This window comes from Petaurus breviceps, unplaced genomic scaffold, assembly GCF_028583685.1.
Source record: "Petaurus breviceps papuanus isolate PSGF00001 unplaced genomic scaffold, PetGlider_PUasm1.0 398, whole genome shotgun sequence".
Taxonomy (NCBI): domain Eukaryota; kingdom Metazoa; phylum Chordata; class Mammalia; order Diprotodontia; family Petauridae; genus Petaurus; species Petaurus breviceps.
Window position 1 is genome coordinate 415,961 of NW_027186314.1, and position 12,732 is coordinate 428,692.

A 12,732-nucleotide genomic window follows, 5' to 3' on the forward strand; every position below is an offset into this window, starting at 1 on the left:
GGCAGTCACCAGCTGGTTAATGAACACTCCTAAATTATAATTGGCTTTGCTGTCCTGTTTCTTGGTTATCCATTACAGCTGTGGGTCTCAGAGGTTTGGAGAATGGCTCACACTTTTTAATTCCACAAAACTGTCACAAATACCACCAGACAAGCCCACTGCCACACGTACACATGAGGGGGGGACACATGCCATAGGTGAAAATCTTCTATGAATTGTTACATTTTTTCATGACTTGATATTGGAGTCATCACAACAAACAAATGCCATGTGCACGTGTGAAAAACTGAAGTCACTCAGTCTTGGCTAGCTTTCTAATATATCAAAAGTATGGAACCCTTAGCTGAATGCTTGGCACACAGTAGGTTGTTAATAAATGTTTATTGACTATTGCTGGTAGGTGACTCAGTGGATAAAGACCTGGGCAGGGAGTTAGGAAGACCTGAATTCAAATTCAACCTCCGACATATCCTAGCTGTATGACCCTGTGCAAGTCACTTAACTTCTGTTTGCTTCAATTTCCTCATCTGTAAAATGGGAATAATAATTGTACTTACCTTCCAGGGCTGCTATAAAAACCAAATGAGGTAATAATTAATAAGGTGCTTAGCATAGAACCTGAAGCATAGTAAGCTCAATATAAATGGGAATTGCTTCTGGTCAGGTGCCATGTCCTATCCTGTCTGGTTGATTGTTGGATCAAAACGGCGTCACTTTGCTTGAGTCAAGTTTCAGTGTGTCCAGTGGCTGATCAGACCAATGCGAGGTGGAATGCTCTCCCACAGGTTGGGCACAAATAGTCTGTGTGAACATTTGGAGTGGACATGTCTCTAAATTTGTGCATCTTGTGTTTCCTTTGAGCTGTTTCAATTCTGCTCTGCTCACAGAGCACAGCACCCTCTCTGATATGGGCACACCATGCAGAGCAGTCCTGTGCAATGTCTCCCATGTTACACGATTCCAAAGTTCTTGAGAGAGACCTTGAGAGTGTCCTTGTATCACTGCTTCTAACCTCTATGAGACCTTTGACTTTTTGACCTCTATTCTTGCCCTGTATAAGTTCTACATAAAACAGTCTTTTTGGTAAAGGCACGTTTTGCATTCAAACAAGGTGGCCAGCCCATCGGAGTTGCCCTCTCTGAAGCAGAGTTGGAGTGCTTGGCAGTTCAGTGGGAGTAAGACCCTCAGTGTCTGGTACCTTATCCTGCCAGGTGATCTTCAGAATCTTCTGAAGACAATGCAAGTGGAAGTGATTCTGTTTCCTGGCACGGTGGTCTCAGGGGCACACAACACTGAGGTCAGCACCACAGCTAGTAGACCTTCAGTCTGGCAGTCAGTCTAATGCCTCCTCTCTCCCACACTTTCCTCTGGAGCCTCCCAAATACTGAGCTAGCCCTGGCTACGGGTGCATCCACTTCATTATCATGAGGTTGGAAAGTATGCTGCCAAGGTAGGTGACCTTACCCTCAGCACTCACAACTGCTCCATTCGCTGTAACCAATGGCTCCACATGTGGCTGGTGTGGTGATGGCTGATGGAACACCTGGGTTTTCTTGGCATTCATTGTTAGGCCAAAATTAGGATAAGAAGCAAAAAAATCCATCTTACTTTGCTTCATCTCAGCTTCAGAGGCTGCACTGAGTGCACAATCATCTGCAAACAGAAAATTGTGCATCGACATTCCCCCTCCTTTAGTCTTGGCTTGTAGCCTTTTCAAGTTAAACCACTTACCGTCAGTGTGGTAGCTGACCTGAAGCTGTCTCGTCCTCATTGAAGGCATCTGAGAACATGGATGAAAACATCGTGCTCAAAAGCCCAGGAGCAAGCACACAGCCTTGTTTCACTCCATTGGTGCCATTGTCCATTATCCAGAACCTGGGCAAGCACGCCATCATAGAACTGGTACTGATGCGCTTCTCCAGGCACCCAAATTTTGCCCTGTGCTACACCAGCATTCATTGGCAGACTTCAAGTTTTTCAATGGAATTTCCATATTGGGGCTGTGTGGCAGGTCCATCAAGCGAACTGGCCTGGCTGACGGACTGAGGATAGGAGGCTGATGCTGGGGCAGCCCCCCGCCTCCCTGTTGGTCTTCTGACATTTCCAAGCGCAGTCCCGGGAGGTATGTGATGAGGGCTGACCCACTCCATGCGGCTGTGGCAGGCTGCAGAGCTGTGCATGTCCATGCTGAAGGTTCACACACAAGGGTTTCTCGTATGGTGTCTATGTCAGGTGCTGTGCCTAGCGCTGGGGGTACAAAGACAATTCCTGCCTTCAAGGACCTCCCGGTCCGATGGGGAAGGCCGCGTGCAAACATTGGTACAGACAAGCTTTAGACGGGATAAACCAGAGATAATCAAGGGAGGAACAGCTGGAGCAGTGAGGGGGACTCTGTGGCCGGGCCTCGAAGGAAGCCGGGAGGTTGGAGGTGGAGAAGAGTGGCCCGGAGACAGAGGGTCTTGTCTGAGGACTGGTCAGGAGGCCGAGGTCACTGGATTGAAGAGTCTGGGGTGGGGAGGGCGGTGCAGGAAGACCGAGAAAGAGGAACAGCCAGGTCTGAAGGGCTCTGAATGAAGGAGCCTTTTGGATTTGATCCTGGGAGGTGACAGGGAGTCAATGGAGGTTACTGAGCAGGGATGATGGGGCTGGGGTGCCCTGGCTGGATCTGGGCTTTTAGGAGTGGATGGAGGATGGAGTGGAGCAGGAGAGACCCCAACCTCTAGCCCCCCATCTTCGATTGCAGTAATCCAGGTGGGAGGTGGTGAGGGTCTGCACCAGGGGGTGGCGGTATCAGAGGAGAGAAGGGCATCACACAGGTGAAATCCACAGGCCTTCCTGCCATGTTGGATGGGAGGAGGGGCGAGCGAGAAGTCCAGGGGGACTCCTAGTCTGGGAGCCTGAGGGCCTGGGAGGATGGAGCTGCCCTCTGCTGTGGTGGTGAGGGGCTTAGGGGGACGATAAGAAGCTCTCTTTTATACCCATTGAACTTAAGATGTCTAAAGCACTTGGGACAGCTGGATGGGGCAGCTGATGAGAGCTCCAATCCAGCCTTGGACACTAGCAGTGTGACCCTGTTTGCCTCAGTTTCCTCATCTGTCAAATGATCTGGAGAAGGAAGTGTCACAGCACTCCAGTACCTCTGACAAAGAAACCCCAAACGGGGTCATGAAGAGTCAGACACCACTGGACAGCAACAGCTGAACATATGTCTGGAGGAGAGCTGGAGATGCCAGATTAGAGGTCAGCAGAGAGGAGCTGACGGCTGGTGAGGGCCCCTGAGGGCCCCCCGAGGACCTCCAGGAGGAAGAGTCAGCCCTTCTGGGGTGACACCTCTACCACCTCTGGTCCCAACTTGCCTCTTCAGGTGGGAGTTGGGGAAATAATAGCCAGGTATCTATATCCAGGGCCTCTGGGCAGGGGTCTCTGCAGGCTCTCTGGAGGTCTCTGGGTGGGGGTCTCTGCAGGGTCTCTGGGGGGGGGTCTCTGGGCAGGGCTCTCTGGCTGTCTCTGAGTGGTGATCTCCGCTGGGTCTCGGGCCCCTACATCCTCTCAGAGCAGCATGAGGCTCCTCCCTTCCCCTGTCAATCCCCCTCTTGTCCCCGCCCCCTCCGCCTCCTGCGCATGGCCGGAAGCTCGGCCGAAGTCAGTTCGTGCAGTGCGCAGGCGCGGCCGCCGCTGGGCTAGGCTGCTTACTGTCCCGCACGTGGGCTCGAGCTCGGCTCGTGAGTCCACGCGCACCCCACGGAGAGAGGTCTGCACCGCCATGGAGGGGCCAGGACACGTGAGCAGCCGGTCGGGCTCCCGGAGACAGCGTGTGAGTGGGGGGGGGGGGGCGGCGAGGACGGGGCGGGGGGGGGCGGGATCTCTCGTTGTCCTCGCCAGGGAGGACCTGGGCCCGGGCCCCCAATAACCCGCCCTGGGAAGGAGCGAGCCGAACCATTGCCCCGGGGCCAGGGAGGGCTGGGGTCGGCCTCCGTGTAGCCCCGTCTGTGATTCCGCCCAAGGCCGGCCCCCCACCTCCCTTCTGACCGAGGCTTGCCCCCTCCCCCCCGGCAGAGCCGGAGTGGGAGAAAGGGGGGGCCCCCCATGGCGCCGGCGCTGGGGGGCGCTCTCCGCGGGGTGCCGCCCGGGCCTGGCCCTGCCCACGTGGGCCGTTCTGAGCATGTCCTGTGTGCGTGGGCCTCCCCTTCCTGAGTCCCATCTTGGACCATCTCAGCCCCTCCTTGATTGGCAGATGAAGAAACAGGATCATGAAGCAGAGGGGGCTGCCTCCCCCGGAGCGGGCGCTGGGCTGCCCAGACCTGGGCAGTGGGTTACCACCAAGGCTTTGGGACCCTTATGGGCAGGGCGGGGCGGGCCAGCCCAAAGAGCCGAGCCTCCTGTGATGCTTGCACTGGGCTCTGAGCCCCCTGACGATAAACTTGGTGCCCCCCAGGCTTTGACTCCTGGGGGCCTGAGGGGTCCCGGCTCTGGCAGGAAGGCCTGCCCCCGGCCCTGCTTCTGCCTCTCACCCCCTCTCCCATTTCTCTCTTACAGAGTTTCCAGCGAGCCAGCCACTCTCACACACCCGCTGGTGAGCCCCCTTCCCTGCCCAGCCTTCTTGCTCTGGGTCTGGGGGTGTCTGTCCCCACTCCTCCAGGCTGGCCTGCCACTCGGTCAGGGTCTGGCTTCTATGCCCAGCTCCATCTGTCACTGTCTCCAGACTCTTCTCTTTTTAAAATCATTTTTTCCTGTTTTTCCTCTTCCTCCTGCCTTGTTGAAAGAGAGGGGAAAAAAGAATCCCTGCCACAGCTGCAGAAAGTCAGGTTCCCACCTTAAGACAGACCCAAACCTGCCCCTACCCCCCCATGCCCCCCCCCTGGCAGTCCCTGCTTCCCTGATGTCTCACCATGCCCATTGAGGCCTTTGGGAGCCTTACCCCCCCCTGCATCGCCAGCCTACTGGCCAGCTCTGGGGCCATCCACTACCCCTAGTTCCCAGGCCCTACCCCCATGAAAATACCTACTAGCAGAGTCTTTCTGCATCCAGCTCCTTTCCCTCTTTGGGGTGCGAAGCTTCTGATGGTTCTGGGCTCCTCTGCCCACGACTCAGGGGAGATGGAGCCCCCAAGTCTCTCTGGGATCCCGGCCATCCTACCCAGCCCCAGCACAGTTCAGGGACTGGGGTTCACCGGGAACTTTGGCCACGAGAAGGACCCACTCTTAGCTGAGGAACAAAAGGGGGTGAACAGGGAGGGTCCTCGGAACCTAGAATGTCAGAGCCACAAGGGGCCAGGTGTTGTCTGGGAGCCCCTTCACCCTGTGCCCAGGGGATGTGGAGGGGGGAGGGAGGCCCTAGTAGGCAATGAGAAGGCAGTTGAGTCACTGAGTTCTGAACCCTCCCTACCCACCTGTGCTTTGTGCCTCAGTTGAGAGAAGACCCCCAGATTTGGGGGGGGGGTCCAAGAATTACAGCTGGCTTGGATTTTCTCCTCTGTCCCAGAAGCCTCTTAGTACAGACGTATGGGCAAGGCTGGGGCCTTGGGGGTAGAGGGAGTACCAGTGCCCCGATGATGCTAGCACTGGGCTCTGACTCCTGTGAAGACACTCGGTGCCCCCTGGAATTTTGACTCCCAGGGGTCTGAGGGGCCCTGGGTCCTTCCACCCCTTTATGGTCTCAGGGTAAGAGGGTGAAAAGAAAGGTCATGGCCATGCCTTGCTGTCCCCTAGACGCCATCAGGTGGAGAGCCAGAGCTTGGCCACCTTTGGGAGCAGGGCCTTCCCAAGCTGTGGGGACAGTGCCCATGGGCTGCTTTGCTGCCAACTCCTGAGGGCTGCAGGATTTGCAGGTCATTCCTGTGCTTGTCTCTTAGACAAAGTCTTAGGGTCCCAGGTGGACTGGGTTTGTGTTCTCTTGGGACTGTCTGTGGGAGGGGATTTAGTACACATGTGAACACAAACATTTGACCAGCCCCTTTAGGTAAAGACAAAGTCTTACCAGTGACCGAGAAACCCCTGGACTGACTGGAAGAGAGAGAATCCTTTGGAGAAGGGGGTTAGGGATGGTCCTGTCCCCCTCCAAAGGCACCGTTGGAAGCCAGGCTCTTCAGACACAGGAGACCCAGCTGAACACCTGGGGCACCCCACAGTGTGGCCTGCGCTGTGGCAAGGTCCGAAGGGGATGGGGGTTGGCGGTTGGCGTGGTTACTGTTAAATAAATTATTTACAAACAATTCCACCTCCTTGTCCTTTTTAACTTGGGTGTTTTGTAAGGTGTACAATGGATTAATGTTGGGATGTTACAGAGACAAATCTATGCATGTGGGTGGGGTACATTACTTTTTAGGGATGTGTATGATGAAAAATACCAGGAAGCTGCCTTTGGCCCCAGAAAGGAGGCAGTCTGGGCTAGAAGGAGCTTGAGAATGCATCCCATTCTAACTAGAAAGGATCTTTGGAGCCCATGGCCAGACCCAAGTCCAGGCGGCACCTCCAGCCCAGAGGGCAGGATGTCGTGGGCCCTCTGAGCATGGTGGCTGGGAGGGTCCGCACCAGAAGAGGAGCCCAGCCCAGCCTTAGGCTGGCTTCTGCCTTGTCATGATCTCAGGATGGTTCTGTGGCATCATCCCTGCTATGGGCCAGGGCTGCCTCAGCACTCTTGGATGCCCAGTCCCCAAGGCAGCAGCACTGGAGATGTTGATGGGGGGTGACTGGTGGCGGGGAGTTCCTCTACAGGTGGATGCCGGCAGGTGTGTGCTGGGCATTGGAAAATGGGTGGTCATGGCAAAGAGGGACTTTAAGATCTTGACAAGTCTAACTTGCCCATTTAGCAGATGGTCTCAGTCCAGAGCCCTGGAGGAAGAAGACACTCTAGGGCCAGGTTTTCCCAAGCCTCACCAGCAGAGGCAGTGTGATTCTGACGTGAAAGGGAAGCGGGGGGTCTAGAGTGTCTGCGCAGGGCCAGTGAGCTGTACTGAATACCCCATTATCTCTGCCAAGAAAACCCCAGTGGGGTCATGAAAAGTCAGACACGACTGTCACAGCCTAGGATGGGAGCAGTAAGAGACACTGTGTGCTCGCAGAGACAGGAGTGATGACCGAGAGCAGTGGAGGTTTGCAAGCCTGGCGCCCTCAAATGCATTCACTCTTCCAATGAAAAGATGACAAATGCAAGACAAGCTTAGTGAATTCCACTCGAACTCACAGGGTGACTAACGTGACTTGTGCAAACGCGGTCAGAATGGGCGTTGTCGGGGCACCTCCTGACGGTCTCTGTGAGTGATCACGGGACTGGCTGCTCACCACATTGCAGTGTGGAGTGTGTAAGCTTGAAGCTAGACTGTGGCGTGGAAAAGCAGGGCAATGTGAGACTGGTATTTTTTTAGTCATACGTTGTGGTGAGGGCGATAGAATAATCCAGGTACCAAAAAAGACCCTTTTATAATTGTAATAATTGTTGGTTACAGATAATCAGTTAAAATGTTCAGCAATTAAATTGAGGTTTAATTGTCTTAAATGTTATTGTCTGACTTTCATAAAATGAAATATCCTTTTGGTTTAATACGTAGCTGCTTTGAAGAGAAAATCTTCCAGGAAGCTGAAACCAATACAAGCAAAGATATGGGAGAGATTTTAAGTAGAAATACTCAGGCTTCTCTCCCCCAGGCCAACTTCCTCATTTCTGTCCAGGACAGCCAGTCAGGCATCTCTTCATACTCATAGTCACCACCCTGGTTTGGGCCCTGGGCACTGCCCACCTGGCCCGCTGCCATAACCTTCTCCAGGCTCTTCTCTCTCTGTCATCATACTTGGCAAGCGCACGGCACAGTGCCCTGTAGCTTCCACGATCTCCAGTGGCATTTAGGACCCAACACAAATGGCCGAGGTCAGGCTTAGGCCAGCCACAGTAGCCATCTTCTTGTTCTTCACTTGTGACCTCATCTCCCATGTCTGTGCAAGCTGTCCTTCACACCTGGAGTCCCCTCCCTCCTGCCAAAAGCCCTCCCTAGCTTCCTTCCAGGCTCTGCCTCTAGATATCCAGGTGCTCGTGTCTCTGCCCAGTTACCTTGTTCACATTTCTCTACTTCTATGTATACATAAAGGGGTGGTCTCTGTGGCGTGCACAGAGCTGGCCTCCTGCCTTTGACACATCCTGGCTGGGTGACCGTCTGCGGTGCTCCCAATGGCTCTAAATCTGTGGGTTCCAGAGGGGCTGCCAGCCTGTATTGGTAGGAGTCTCCTCACCTGAGACTTCCCTATGCCAATGAGATCACAGGGCCAGTCCTTATTGCTATTCCACGATGTTTATCATTGGAGTTCCTAAATATCATGAAGCAAAGTCATTGTGGCCGACTTTAGAAGTCGATGGTCACTTGTTCAGTTGTGTCCGTTTGGGGCTTTCTTGGCTAAGACCCTTGGGTGGTTTGCCATTTCCTTCGCCAGCACAATTCACAGATGAGGACACTGAGACAAACTGGGTGCAATGACTTGTTCAGGGTCACACAGCTCGGAAGTGTCTGAGGCGGGATTTGAACTCCGGAAGATGAGTCTTCCAGACTCCAAGCCTGCTACTCTGCAGCGCCACCTAGCGCCCAGAAGTAGATGGAACAAGCTCTAACACTGAGCTGTAAGAAACCAGGAGCAGGCTGGCTTTGGACAAACGTGGAGGGACATTCGTGAGATGCTGCAGAGTGATTCGAGCAGAACCAGGAGGACGCTGTCTCCAGTAACAGCAGACTTGTTCAGAGTAACTGAATCACTGCCCTTTTCTGAATGTCATAAGGACCCACGGAGGAAGATGCCCTCGGCCTGCAGAGAAAGCATGTGAGGGAGCCTGGTTCCACATACGTATCTGCGCTAACTGTTGGCCTTCTCCAATGGGAGGCACTGAAGGAAGGACAGAGACAACTGGGAACTCACAGTGTAGCCAAAAACAAAGTAATTACTGAAAATCTTAAAAAAGAAATTATTTGTAAATGTGGGTTTAGAATGATGCTTCTTTTGAAAAGGTGATTAAATTGTCCGCCTCCTTTGACCCAGAGATCCTGCTGCTGGGCATGTACTCCAATGGGGTCAGAGAAAGACAGGCAAAAAGGTCCCCATCGTCCATATTCAAAACATTCATAGCTGAGCCTTTAGTGATAGCAAAGGCCTGGAAACAGTTGGTTCTGAAGTAATCGAATGCACTGGAATACTGGTGCAGCCTGACACCTGAAAAGACTGTTGTATTTTCTGTTGTGTTGTATGAAGGCACAGGACATCGGTATTAAGAGAGGATCACCATTAAAAAGATGGGCCTAGGGTCATTAAAGGCGCTTGGTAGGTCCACCAATGTCGTCAAGGCCACATCCCCGTGCCTCGGGTGAATTCCGGGCCTGATTAAGGTTTGTATTGGCTTTCCCAGACACATCAACCTCTTGCTGAGTACTCTTCTCCCAGAATTTCCTTCCTGCATGGGTGGTCAGTCCAAACCGATCTCTTCTAGGAACACTTTGGCCATGTGGATCTGCCAGCTGGAGTCTGCAGAGGACCTCAGCATTTGTTTCTTCAGTTGGGGCTCTATGCAGCCTTTCCATCACAGTGGGGAATGCTAAGGAACTGTGAAAATGAATGTTGAGAGGCCATGGTGGAGACTGCCCTCATTTCAATCCAATTCACTTGGGAGTCATGACATCACCTTCCTGATGACACATTCCTCCTCGAGAACCAAGGGCCCACGAAAACCCAGCTACCTGGAAACATGGCCCTGTGTCCCCGAGCCCCAAAGCACTCCTTCATGCCTCCATCTCTGCTGCCGCCCTATATCTCTCCTTCCTTTTGTGGCTAAATGTCCTGAAGAGGCCGTCTACAGTCGGGCCTCCACTTCTGCTCTGCTCCTTCTCCTCGTGACCCCTTCAGATCTGGCTTCTGCACTCATCCTACCCACACCACGCCCTCCAAAGTGACCAGGGAGCTCTTAGTTGCCAAGCCCAGTGGCCGTTTCTCACTTCTCTTTCTCCTTGACCCCTCTGGCCTTGGACCCTGCAGATCGCTCTTGTCTCTCCTCTCCCTCCAGATTCTCCTCCTCCCTCTCTAACCACTCCTTCTCCATCTCCTTGTCTGAATCCTCCTCCAGATTCCATCCTCTGACTGTAAGTGTCTTTCAGGGCTCTGTCCTGGGCCTCTTTCTCCCTGTGCACTACTTCATTTGGGGATCTCGTCACTTCCCATGGATTTAATTATGATTTCTATGCATACGATGCCCAGACCTACTTATGCAGCTCTCTCTGCTGACCTGTGATCTCACATTTCCAACTGTTGTTCACGTATCTCGAACTCGATGTCCAGCAGATATCTTTATGTCAAAATGTTCAAAAGAGAACTCCTTATCTTTCCCCCAGGGCTCCCTACACTCCTGCCTTCCTAGTCCCTTCTCCTGGATCCCCAGGCTCCCAATGGAGGGGCCACCCCAGATTCATCACTCTCTCACCCCCCAGATCCAATCTGTTGGCAAGTCCTGGTGATGTCACCTTGGCAGCATCTCTCAAATATTCCCCCTTCTCTTCTTTGACATGGCCGCCTCCTGGACCTCACCCCTGCACTACCTACCTCAGTAGCTGCTGGGGCATCTTCCTGTCTCAGATTCCTTCCCATTCCCATTCCAGGCCATCTTCCACTCGGCTGCTACAATTGTTTTCCAAAATCTCAGGTCTGATCATGTCAATGAACTTCCATGGTTCCCTGTCACCTTCAGGATCTGCACCACCTGGCATTCAAGGCCTATCCTCACACTCACACACACACACACACACAAACTCACTCATTCCTTCCATCCAGAGCTACCGGGCTGCTCCCGGCTGCACAAGGCACTCCATCTCCCATCGTTTCCTTGGGCTGGCCTGTCCTCCATGTCTGGAATGCTCCCTCTTCTCATCTCTGGCCTTCCCTGGCTTCCTCCAAGTCTCTCCCCATCCACCTTCCACACGGCTGCCAAAGTGATTTTCCTAAAGTGCAGGTCTGACCATGCAACTCCCCTACTCAATTAATGCCAGCGGCGGGCTCCTTATTGCTTCCAGGATAAAATGTACAAAGTCCTTCATGATCCTGCCAATCTACCTTTCCAGCCCCACTGGCCACTAGTCTTCTCCTCACTCTGCCACCCCATCCAACTGGCCTTGTGTCCATCCCCCCCTCCCCCCCATGGCAGAGCTTTTGCTCTGACTGACCGCAAGCCTGGAATGCACACCATTCTCATCTCATCTGCTATTTACTTGGTAGTTACCATCTTCTTTTGTATAGGTATTTGTCTCTCCCAATTAGGCTACAAACTCCTTAGTGATGGGGATTCTTCATCATCATTTGGAGCCCCAGTGCTGGTGCATTGTAGGCATTTGATAAGTGCTTTTTAATTAATTTACCATAGGTGGGAACATCCAATTTGATGAGGTCATGGATCCATGTGAGGAGAAGTGAAAAATGCAATGAATTCTGAGAAACATGGAAGACATGGACTGAGACAGAGCAAAGGAGGCAGAACCAGGAAGGAATGATATACATGATGGTGAAACTCAGGTGCACCCATCTGGCACTGGGAGGGGCCTCAGAAGTCACAGTCCAAGCCCCTGAAGAAACTGGTCCCCAGAGAGATGAAGGGGCATGTCTAGGCTCCTACAGCTAGGATGTGTTTGAGGCAAGGTCTGAAGTCAGATCTCTACTCCAAGCCCAGAAGTCCGTCTGTTGCTTTGGTTTTGGTTTGAAGACTTAGTCTCCCCATCTCCCCAAGGCTGGACTTTCAGGGTCACTCATTGGCAAGATCACCATACTGATTGGTATAGAAAGATGTTTTACCCTGCTTGATTTCTTTTGACCTGAGCCCTTTTCTCCCAGGGGCTCAGCATATTGGTGCAGGATTTAATGCTGACACATGACTCCAGCTCAGAACTCCCGAACTCAAGCGATCCACCAGCCTTGACCTCCCCAGCAGAGGAATGACATTACTACACATACATAGCTCAATCGGTCTTTGAATGAGCACAAGTCCACAAGCACTAGGTAGGTAAAACGGCCTATTGAGCTATGGTGACACACAGCGAGGCATCACAGGCCATTACTAGTCCAAAGAACTGAGGGAAGAGTGGCTACCTACCATTTTTCATATTGTTACAAGAGCAATCAGCATTTTTTTTTTAGTGAATTTTTTTGGGGAAGGCAATTGGGGTTAAGTAACTTGCCCAAGGTCACACAGCATGTGTGTGTGTGTGTGTGTGTGTGTGTGTGTGTGTGTGTTAAGTGTCTGATGCCAGATCTGAACTCAGGTCCTCCTGGCTCCAGGGCCAGAGCTCCACTCACTGCGCCACATAGCCACCCCTAGCAATCAGCTTTTAAAACAGTCCATTATATGGAAGGCTCTTTGCAAAAATGGCTGGACAACATGGGGGCAGAGCAGAAGACACGTTTACATTGTTACCTTTTTTGCCAAAATGCTCTGAAGCATGTTTGAACTGAAGAAAGACATTGCCATTTTTCTTAGTGATATTAAGGTGGAAGCAAATCCATCTAATCGCAAAAATCTCCCCCTAAAATGTGTATATAGGGCATATTTTTGAAAAGCGAAGTCTTCAGATTCACGCTCTGATTCAGAAAGATACGTTGACTGCTTTCGTGAAAAAGAGCTATGGTTAATGGACAGAAGACACTGTTAATATTTCCCAGTTTTAGAAAGGCATGACCAGGGGCGGCCAGGTAGCACAGTGAGTAAGAGCACCGGCTCCAGTGT

The 12,732-nt window shown here is 52.5% G+C and overlaps 2 non-coding genes across 2 annotated transcripts; both read left to right on the plus strand.

Annotated features, from left to right (window-relative positions):
• The first annotated feature begins 4,373 nt into the window (after window positions 1–4,373).
• Window positions 4,374–4,464, plus strand: LOC138170854 (small nucleolar RNA SNORD88). Its single transcript, XR_011170769.1, has one exon. It is a non-coding gene; the product is annotated as a small nucleolar RNA SNORD88 (small nucleolar RNA).
• A 1,076-nt stretch (window positions 4,465–5,540) lies between these two features.
• LOC138170853 (small nucleolar RNA SNORD88) lies at window positions 5,541–5,630 on the plus strand. Its single transcript, XR_011170768.1, has one exon. It is a non-coding gene; the product is annotated as a small nucleolar RNA SNORD88 (small nucleolar RNA).
• The last annotated feature ends 7,102 nt before the right edge of the window (window positions 5,631–12,732 follow it).